General features: G+C 39.1%; 1 long non-coding RNA gene across 1 annotated transcript; it reads right to left on the bottom strand.

Annotated features, from left to right (window-relative positions):
* Positions 1–6,938: 6,938 nt before the first annotated feature.
* Positions 6,939–10,228, bottom strand: LOC114571650 (uncharacterized). Its single transcript, XR_003694694.1, has 2 exons — positions 9,837–10,228; positions 6,939–7,935 (listed from the first exon to the last, which is right to left on the bottom strand). It is a non-coding gene; the product is annotated as an uncharacterized LOC114571650 (long non-coding RNA).
* Between the last annotated feature and the right edge of the window lie 388 nt (positions 10,229–10,616).

Below are 10,616 nucleotides of genomic sequence, written 5' to 3'. Positions count from 1 at the left end.
AACTATTCTTTGCTGCAGTCAGTGAAAAAAAAAAAAACACATCTCAGCACACACTTTGCCAACCACCAATCTAATGCCCGGCTTCAATCGCAGTGACTGTCAAACAGGAAATGGAACAATGCACTTCCTAAAAAGGTGCACTGCTGCCAATGAGTGGTTCAGAACAAAGAAAAAAGGCTTTTTATTTTAAGATCAACATCATGGCAGATATACCAGGAAGCAGCTTGGCTTCCACTGTGGGCGGCTTCGGGCCATCCAAATGAAGCACACAAAGCCAACTGGATAATAAAAGGATATTCAACTTGCCAGAATAATATCTCCCGTCTTCTTCTTTCTTTCTATTTGTCCCATCACAAATATACACACCGCCTATACATTGGCTGTGTTCACACACCACAGCAGCTATTCTTGATCGGCTTCATTTACACTGCATCCCAATTCTCAAATTAGAATTGATGCTCATATTTCTTTAAAAAGTCAAGACGTGTTCCATTTCAGCATGTGCACATACAGTAAGTCTATCTCCACGACGTTCCATAACAATAAAAACACATCATATTTTATAAACTACATGTGTTTTGGGTGCAACAATCCTAATTTGTAAAGTAACTTAAGCTGTCAAATGAATGTAGTGGAGTAAAAAGTACAATATTTCTCTCTGAAATGTAGCAGAGTAGAAGTAGAAAGTGGCATGAAAAGAAAAGAATCGCACAGTACTTGAGTAAATGTACTTAGTTACTTTCCACCACGGCAATCACCGTGAATTCGGTGCGACGCGCAATTTTTGACCAATAATCAGAGTTTTTATTGACCAGCAAATCTGGCAGCTTTAGTTACTAGTTACTTTACAAATGAAGATTTTTGCACACAAAACACGTGTAATTTATAAAATATGAAGTCTTATTATAAATGAAAGTAGCCAACAATATAACGGTCGAGCTGAAATGATTAGACCATTAAACACACAACAGTTTGGATCGTTTCCAGTTTCTAAAATGTCAGGGTTTTTCTGCATTGAGTACTTTTACTTTTAATACTTTAAGTATGTTTTCCTGATGATACTTACCTACTTTTACTTAAGTAGCATTTTTAATGCAGGACTTTTACTTGTAACAGAGTATTTTTACTTTAGTAAAGGATCTGAATACTTCTTCCAGCAATGATTATAGGATAGGTCAAAATAAATAAGCCTTGGCTTCAGCGTATTCCTTTTTGCGGTTTAGCTACGGTGGCAAATTGTGGAAAATAATGAGCTGGCACCTCTCCAGCTACCAGTCCACACTCCGTACTTCGGTCTGTACGGGTGCTTGATCCAGTGACCCTCCGGTTTCCAACCCAACTCCCTACAAACGGAGCTACTGCCACCCCAAATATCTTCTATCGTATCGTAACGTATTAAAAACAAATGTGACGTCTTTTGTCTGTCAGTCCGTGTCCACGAGGGATGTGGGTTGAATCCTATAACAGATACGAGGTTTCATCCAGAAAGACAGAGCAGAGTGTGAATACAGCCGTGAATTAGGGCTGGGCAATCATACATCGATATTATATCCATATTTCAGGCTAGATATCGCCTTCAATTTTGGATATCGTAATGTCGTGATATGATACGAGGAACTGCTGTATGAGCTGTATAAGGTCACTGCACTACTGGGCTGACGTTATATGTCATACACTCTAAGAAATATCTGTGTATTAACATGATGTATGTCTGTATATTTGAACAGAAATTAAACGTGATTCACAGATTTTTTTTACATTTCGATTTGCATAACTTGTGCTCCGATAACTTTTGTCGGCCACAGAGGTTTGGGGAGATTAAAGAAGTCCACGTTGTCGCTTTATTCAAAGTTTTTGCCGGGGGAAGTTTTTTTTTCCAACGTTTTCAGAAGTTTACTAACTGAGCAGTTTTGCACGAGAGAATTTCAAATCAAAGCCTAACAGTAAAATGTTCTGTATTTTAACTGAAAGCTACACACAACATTTCAGCTTTAAATTATGGGGCAAAGTCCGGGTAACGAGCTGCCAGAACTTTTTCGGATATTTTACAGATTTATTTCTTACAGTGTTGTTGATGTAGGAGAAAGAAGACAGAAAGTGCAGTATTCCTTTATTATGCAAAAATGTAACTGCTTACCACATTTATCAAACAGTCAAATAAGGGCCGGGCAATATTTTGACATTATATCGATATATGAGGCTAGATATCGTAATACATATTTGGATATTGTGATATCGCAACATGACAAGTGTTGTCTTTTCCTGGTTTAAACGCTGCATTACAGCAAAGTTGTCATTTTCTGAATTTGACATGTTTTATAGCTGTTTTATTATTTGACTTTACCCACTTAACATCTTAATATTGATGATTATTTACCTAAAATCTCATTGTGGACATATTTTGTGAAAGCACCGAGAGGCAACCCTACAATATCGACATTGATGTATTCGTTAAAACATATCGTGATATATGATTTTTCTCTCCATATCGCCCAGCTCTACCGTAAAGCCATACTACTAGAGCTGGGCAATATATCGATATTATATCGACATCGTGATATGAGACTAGATATCGTCTTAGATTTTGGATATCGTAATTTTGTAATATGACATAAATGTACTTTTCTGAATTTACCAGACTGTTCTAGCTGTTCTATTATTTGCCTTTACCCATTTAGTCATTATATCCACATTACTGATGATTATTTATCTAAAATCTCATTGTGTCAATATTTAGTGAAAGCACCAATAGTCAACACTACAATATCGTTGCAGTATTGATATCGAGGTATTTGGCCACAAATATCGTGATATTTGATTTTCTCCATTATCGCCCAGCCCTACATACTCCCGTGTTGGACGAGAGATGAAGAGATAGAGAGAGAGGATGGAGGTTAGAGTCAGTCCCCCTCCTCCAGCCACCAGGGCTCTCATTACTCCTGAACACTCCCCAACGACTCTTTAAAAGAGAGCTTAAATAAAACACTTTGGCATCGGCGGCACAGCACACCCACCGCCCTTCCTCTTACCCTTCTTCTCTCTCCCTCCATCATCCTGCTCCCCCCCCCCCCCACCTATCTCTCTCTCTCTCTCATCCCCCCTTTTCCCTTTTTCCATTTCTCCCTCCTCCAGATTGCTTTTGATTAAAGCTACAAAAGCCGAGGAGAAAAACAGCTTTACACCAACGCGGCTATATTTATCCTGCCAAACACCCCAGCACCACCAGGGAGAGAGGGAAAACGGGTGCGGGCACACACACACACACACACACACACACACACACACACACACACACACACACACACACACACACACAAAAGCAAAATACCGCCTCTTGTGGGACATGATAGCTTTGGTGAAGACATCCACCAATCTGCGCTTTTCTGCAGCCAGACCGCCGCGGTGGACAGCTGCCAGATCCAGCCTGCAGTGCTAGTCTACTCGCCCATACATCTACAGGCAGGCCGAGACTGGTAGCTACAGTACTAGGGCCGCACGATATGAGGAAAATATGCAATCACGTTTAATATCCCGATAACAATGTTACTTGTGATAAACGGATATAAAAATGTACTCCGTCCTGCCTTCCTGCTGATTTCAGTATTCTGCTAAAAATCCAACAAATTGCTTGTTTGATTTAAAACAAATGAAATCATTTCCAACATTCTTTGATTGAACATACTGAATAGTAGGGAATTGAATATAAAAAAACAACAAAAAAAAGAATTATATTATGATTGATATTTTCTTTCAACTAACACAAAAATCTGTGAAGAGTGTCTTTCGCGATGTGTTTATTGATATCGCCATTACGATATAAAAAGCAATATATTGTACAGCCCTATATACAGTATGTAGTCATATAGGAAATTGAATGCATCCTTTAGGGCAGAGATCTTCAACAAGGGGTCCGGGACAGAGTTACTGCAGGGGGGACACCAAATTATTGTTTGATATATATATATATATATATATATATATATATATATATATATAGCTGAAAATATACGTTAATGAATCCAACTAGTAAAGAAGTAAAAATCTTTTTTTTTATCATCCACAGATACAGTTAAGCTTAAGGATTCACTGTTCCACATTTTCACATTAAACCATGAGGTATAAATATATGAATATGTCAACAATTATTTTATAGCTTAGTATTTTATGCACCGTAAAAAAGGTATATCTGAAGGCTCCAGGCCGCCCTGCACGTTATTTTAGGCCCAGTTTAATACTCAGCATTATATTTAATACGGGGTCCCTGTGCCATCTCTTTATCAGGTCCCTGGCCTAAAAACATTTAAGGGATATTTTTGTATTTTCCTATCAAATCTTAAATTGCTCCACATTTTTATGATCTACTTCAAATAAAAGGCATGAATATTTGTGTACAACATTGCTGGAACATAACAAGGGCTGCAACTAGTAATTATTTTTTTATACATATTGTTTATACCTTTTTTTTTTTTAAATGGACACAAATGCCCATCATAGGTTCCCAAAGTGTAATCTGCAAATTACTAATTATGTTCTCCCAACAGTCCAAAAGCCTAAAAGCTTTCATTTACAATTATGTAAAACTGAACAGCAACAAATCCTCAAATTTGACAAAACTGGAACCATCAATTGTTTGACATGTTTGTTTGATAAATGGCCTCAGCTATTCACAGTCAAAACTGTTGCAGAGTCATTGTCTGTTGATCAACTAATAGATTGTTTCAACTGAAAATGTTACTACTAAAAAGGTACTCGAGCAAAATGTCGAGGTACTTGTACAGGTACACGCATAGCTACGGAGCCCCTAAGGCACGCGTCTAGTTCAAGGCCCGCATAGCATATAGGCTCGCAATACATTTTGGCGCTTAGTTGCTCACCACACCAAAGAAGACTGCAATTACGCAACACTCAGAACAGAATTTGACGCTCAGAAATTGCCCCAGAAGCAATGAGTTTGCATATTCAGGCATGCGATTACATTTTAAAAATGTATTCAGAATGATTATCTAGCTTGATTTGCTAAATACAGTGATGGCTAAGGAACTTTTTTGCCGACTTTTTCAGGGCTTCATGTCAACCAAATTGTCAGTGAGAAGGCTATATGAGACATGCAATAATACAGCCAAAGATCTTTTTACTTTTTCGATTAAATAAAAGCATGTCAATAAACTCTACATGTCTGGTCCTTGATGTGATTCTCATTTCCCAGTGTGGCCCTTAGTGAAATGGAGTTTGACACTCCTGCTCTAAGGGGACATGGCTTTTTTTTTTTTTTTCTTGTGCGCATGACAAACTTTCTGGCGCCAAAGTATCTCGTGCTCACAAGAAACCAATCTAAGGCTAGCAAAATGATGCTGACAAAGTACTGCTAATGCTACGTGGCTTAGGTTATTTCACATTCATAGCATGGAATCAGTTAACAATAGCCTTAAAATCTTGAAGTTTGTCGATGACACTATCAGCTACATTTTGTTGTGTTTTTAGGAAGATGAATCCCTTCTCCTCTGCAGCCATTTGGACTGCTACTCAGATTGGTTTCTCGTGCGCACCAGAAAGTATTTTGTTCACACTAGACAAAAAAAAAAGGTCCCATGTCCATTCAGGGCCCACTGCTAAACATCACTGACTAAAATATAGTGCTAGTACTAAATCTAAACTTTGTAGCAGTGATTTAATGTAGTGCCACCTAACAGGTACATTTAATTAATTCATTTAATGGCATCAGTGTAATTTTGTAATTTTCTGAGCTGTTTGGCAAAATTCTAAGACTTGACTAAGGCATCTGAATACTGGTGGGCAAGTACATAAATGTCCATGCTGTATGCTCAGCGCCTTCTTCTGTCAGATTTAGAACTGTGACAGTAAATAATTAAAGTAACACATGGTCAACACTAAAAGAATGAAAGGCTTTTACTAGTGAATTATAACAGGAAATAGATTATTTCTCATGCTGCAGGCAGGTACTTTGTTAAAGCAAAGGAAGTTTACAGTGAACATTTTTTGTTATTTTTTTGCGATATACCTTGTCGAAACTAGACTGAATGTTCTGTCATCTGCTGCTGCAGTTACACAGTCAAGTTAATATAAATATGTCTTTGTTTGGACTAAGCAACAGAACAAATAACCTCAAAATGTTATGCAGCACAAATAACTGCAGAACATTCAACAGCACTGGATGGAAAGCAGAACCCCGTGGGTCATTTGTTAAGAAAATGGGTTGATAGTTGGAATCTAAAAATAGCCTAACCCAGACATCACCTAAAGTCGACTTCAGGATATTAAAGTGCTCATATTATGCTTTTTGGCTTTTTCCCCCTTTCCTTAATTTTGTGTGTATATATATATATATATATATATATATATATATATATATATATATCTTTTTTGTGCATATCATAGGTTTAAAAGTGAAAAATCCCAAAGTCCACCCCAAAGGGCCTTACCATCTCCAACAGAAAACACTGTTCACAAACGTCTCCAAACAGCTCTATTGTAGTCCAGCCTTTACTTCAGAGACAAACGTGGTCACTTTGTAACACACGTTATAATGCTAGCCTAGCTGCTAGCGCGGCACACCCTCATACTCTGCTTCTGATTAGCTAGCAGTGCTTACCTAGCTACTGCTCATGTGCCACTCCCAACAAAGATGGAACAGAAGTGTGATGTCTCACTTGGTAGCTAAAACAGAGAGCTCAACAAAGCTGATGAAGCGGTGAAAAGAGGAGCTGCAGCAATGTGCAGTACGACAAAAATGTTTTTTTTTTTGTTTTTTTTAAATAAACCACATAAACCTATTGTGGTACAATCTCTAAATACAATTATGAACCTGAAAATGAGCATAATATGAGCACTTTAATGTTCAGTTACCCTTTTCGCTACCATAGTGTGCCTCCCAAATGTAAAGTGGTCTATTATAGAAATAAAGCAAAAACAACCATATATAACTTTATAACTGCAATTTACTTAGAAACAGAACCAGAAAAATCCAATAGAAATTGTTGCTCCTAAAATATATAGTCACAATGGGAATTATACGACTAACAGAGTGCAAACCTGTTGACCATCCAAAAAACATACATTTTTTTCACAGGAACTTTAGAAGATAATTTTTCTCAGAGAAAGTAAAAACAAGTGGTGTCTCTCATGTAAACGCCAAACCAATATTCTGTATTACAATACTCAGCAGCTTGCAAGCTGCCTACAGATTTGAGAGTAACGGATAAACAGGAACAGCCTACAGGCTGACTAAAGTTGCACTAACACAAGAACTTATCCCATCATTAGATAGTAAACTTTCACTGCCGTTCGCTCCCACGAAAGGCAACTTCCGCCATCTGAGCTCAACATTTCTGATCATGCCACTCGGCGTAGCAGTTCCTATATGGCAACAGGCACAGGGGCACCTGGCAGCTCTGGCACATCCAAGACGTCATACAGAGCCATCCCTGGGCATAGCACTGGCTGCACTGCATTCTCCCGACAACCTGGTACCACTTGGTAGGCTGGATGGTCACAGGAATGTGTTCCCATGATGTTACTCTCGCCGTGCGTCTATTTGGCCTGCGTCTCCATGCTCGGACTCTCCATGCTCGGAATCTCCACAGTCGGTATCTCCACGGTCGGCATCTCCACGGTCGGTATCTCCAGGGTCGGTATCTCCACGGTCGGTATCTCCTGTGGCTACAATTGCAGCAGCAGCAGCCACACCTGTGGTGCATGAAAACGGGTGCTCTGAACCCACGGTGCCCTCTAGTCTTGTACGGGTGGGATGCAGCAGCTTCGATGGCTCTCCACTGATTTTGAGTGACAGACCTGGTCCACGAAGCGTTGTGAGGTGGTGACCAAGATGTCGCAAGGGATGGGAACGAGGAATTGGGAGGCAAAGGAACTGAAATACATCCGTCATCCTTTGGCTCTACAGGATGTTTCGCCTCTGAACTGGAACACACACACACACACACACACACACACACACACACACACACACACACACACACACACACAATTTGCCAAAATTAAACCAAACTGTTACTGGAAGTGGAAGTGATACTACAAAAATAGAGCCTGTTTCAGACCTTTGCCTCATTCACCACATCTGCAATTATTTCAATTAAAAATAAAAAGAGGAATATTTAAGTAAAGCAAAGTGCCAATTTAGACTATACGTAACCAAGGGGAGACGGTCAGAATTTAAAAATATACTTCTTAAAAAACAATATAGGCTATACTATGTAAGGGATAATCCCCTCAAGGCAGGGAGATAAACAGTTTGATATGCCCGGCTTGTGGACGGCTTCGTCGAGGGCGGTAACCTTCCACAAGCTGGGCATATCAAACTGTTTATTGCCCTGCCTTGAGGTGATTATCCCGTTTATTCTACTTCTTGCTAGCCAACATAATAAAACAATTCAAATACTTTAATAATTATGCTTTTTCTTATTCGTATTGCATGCTTATTAAATGTATATTCTGTTTGAGTTCATCTCCCTCAAAAAGTAGTCCCCTTTAGAACTACGTGAATAACTTAGCTCAGCTGTAGCTAATTAGTTTCTATAGCAACCACACAAGGCGTCTTAACAAATCGTTTAGATCTTCGCCGCTGCAGGTGTCCGGGTCAGTTGTTACTGTCCCCCAGGGTACCCGTTTCCGAGATCTGACAGATGAGGAGCTGCGTACAATTGAAGACGGGGCCCTTGAATCAAACATGAAAAAGGCAACTGCCTTTGCTATCGAGGTCTTCACCGAGTGGAAGAGCCACCAGAAGGATAGACTGACAGTAACAACTGACCCGGACACCTGCAGCGCCGAAGAACTAAACGATTTGTTAAGACGCCTTGTGTGATTGCTATAGAAACTAATTAGCTACAGTTGAGTTAACTTAATTCACCGTAGTTCTAAAGGGGACTACTTTTTGAGGGAGATGAACTCAAACAGAATATACATTTAATAAGCATGCAATACGAATAAGAAAAAGCATAATTATTAAAGTATTTGAATTGTTTTATTATGTTGGCTAGCAAGAAGTAGAATAAACGGGATAATCACCATCAAGGCAGGGCAATAAACAGTTTGATATGCCCGACTTGTGGACGGCTTCGTCGAGGGCGGTAACCTTCCATAAACCGGGAATATCAAACTGTTTATTGCCCTGCCTCTCGGTGATTATCCCTTACTTGTGCACATTTTACGTATTACCTTAGCTAACGTTCTACTTTGCATATCATGGAGTGAATGCAGAGCCCGTAACGTTAGCCCTGCTCTAGCTTGACTTTACATGAAAATTAGTAATTATAGCTAGCTAGCTTAAGTTCCTACCAGTGACTGTAAAAGGGTTCCTACACGCCTTTACAAAGCTGACATATCGTTACTTATTTGGTTGAAACCGGACAATTGCTAACGTTATGTATGTCACACAGCCTTGAACACGCATTGTGGAGAGCGTAAATTACACATTATTATACGTTCACTAATTAGAATCCTGTAACGGTAGCTATATTCTGACAGAGGATAATAGTTAGGCTGTCGCTGTTCAAAAACAGCAGGGGCGTCGGTTAAGGTACAGTTAGCTAGCTAGCTTAACATTACTGCTAACTAGCGTTAGCATATTCTAACGTAGCTAACGTTTCACATTAATTCCAAGATATTATAGCTAGCTAGGTCAGATGTAACACATTGGACAATGCAAATGGTCAAAACTGGCCCTGAATGCTCAGTTAAGTAACCTTAAGGCTAGCTAGTTTTTATTTTTTAAATTGCCCTCGCGCCTTCTCTCTATTGATGGCAAAAGGTAGGGTTATGCAAGCTAACGGTAAAGAGTTGTAAAACGTGTCCGCACTTACTCGTTCAACTCGGACTTCACCGTTGTCGTCCATGTGTCATCTGGAGACCGCCAGTCGGTGTCATGGGTGGCGTAACATTCGTCCCATGTGGGGGTTTCGATTAATTTATTATCCAGAACAATCCAAGACATTTTCGTTGGCAGAAGACCTTACGGTTGGCCACACAAACTAGCAGCAACCACCTGCGCACTTTGCAGTATGCTAGGTCAGGCTAGCCTTTAAACAAGCTCTTCAAGCAAAATAGTCGTGTTGTCATTAAGGTCTGATAATACCGCTCTAATAAAGTAAACACACTGCTCTGTCCTACAGGTGTACTAACTAGTGTATTTGGCACATCCGGGGTTTTTTAAAATGGAATTGGATGTTGATTTTATGTTTTGGCTTCACATCGTAAAATGTCACAGTCTGAAATGCAAAAAAAATGTCCCACTTTAGGAAAATTCACCCTATGTGGAATTATATATTTTTATTTTGTTATATGTGCACTGTATACATGCCCCAACAGATGGGAGTTAGCATTGTGATATAGCTGATGCAATACATTTATTGTACAATGTCCCTGTTTGAAATGAACCGATACATGAAAGTAAATTATAAGCTTTGGTGTATTCCTTTAAGTCCTAATAACATAGGCCTATGCCTTCATAGCATGATACCACTCTTTTAACTGAAGCACATTTTCTAAAATATTTCTTTATGTAAGAAAAGCCAATACAGCACATAATTATGAACTTAAATAATACATGTAATGTATCATGTTTGAATATATATCAAAGAGAA

Source organism: Perca flavescens, chromosome 17, assembly GCF_004354835.1.
Source record: "Perca flavescens isolate YP-PL-M2 chromosome 17, PFLA_1.0, whole genome shotgun sequence".
Lineage (NCBI taxonomy): Eukaryota > Metazoa > Chordata > Actinopteri > Perciformes > Percidae > Perca > Perca flavescens.
Note: the sequence above shows the minus strand (reverse complement) of the source record. Positions and strands in the feature narration are given on the sequence as shown.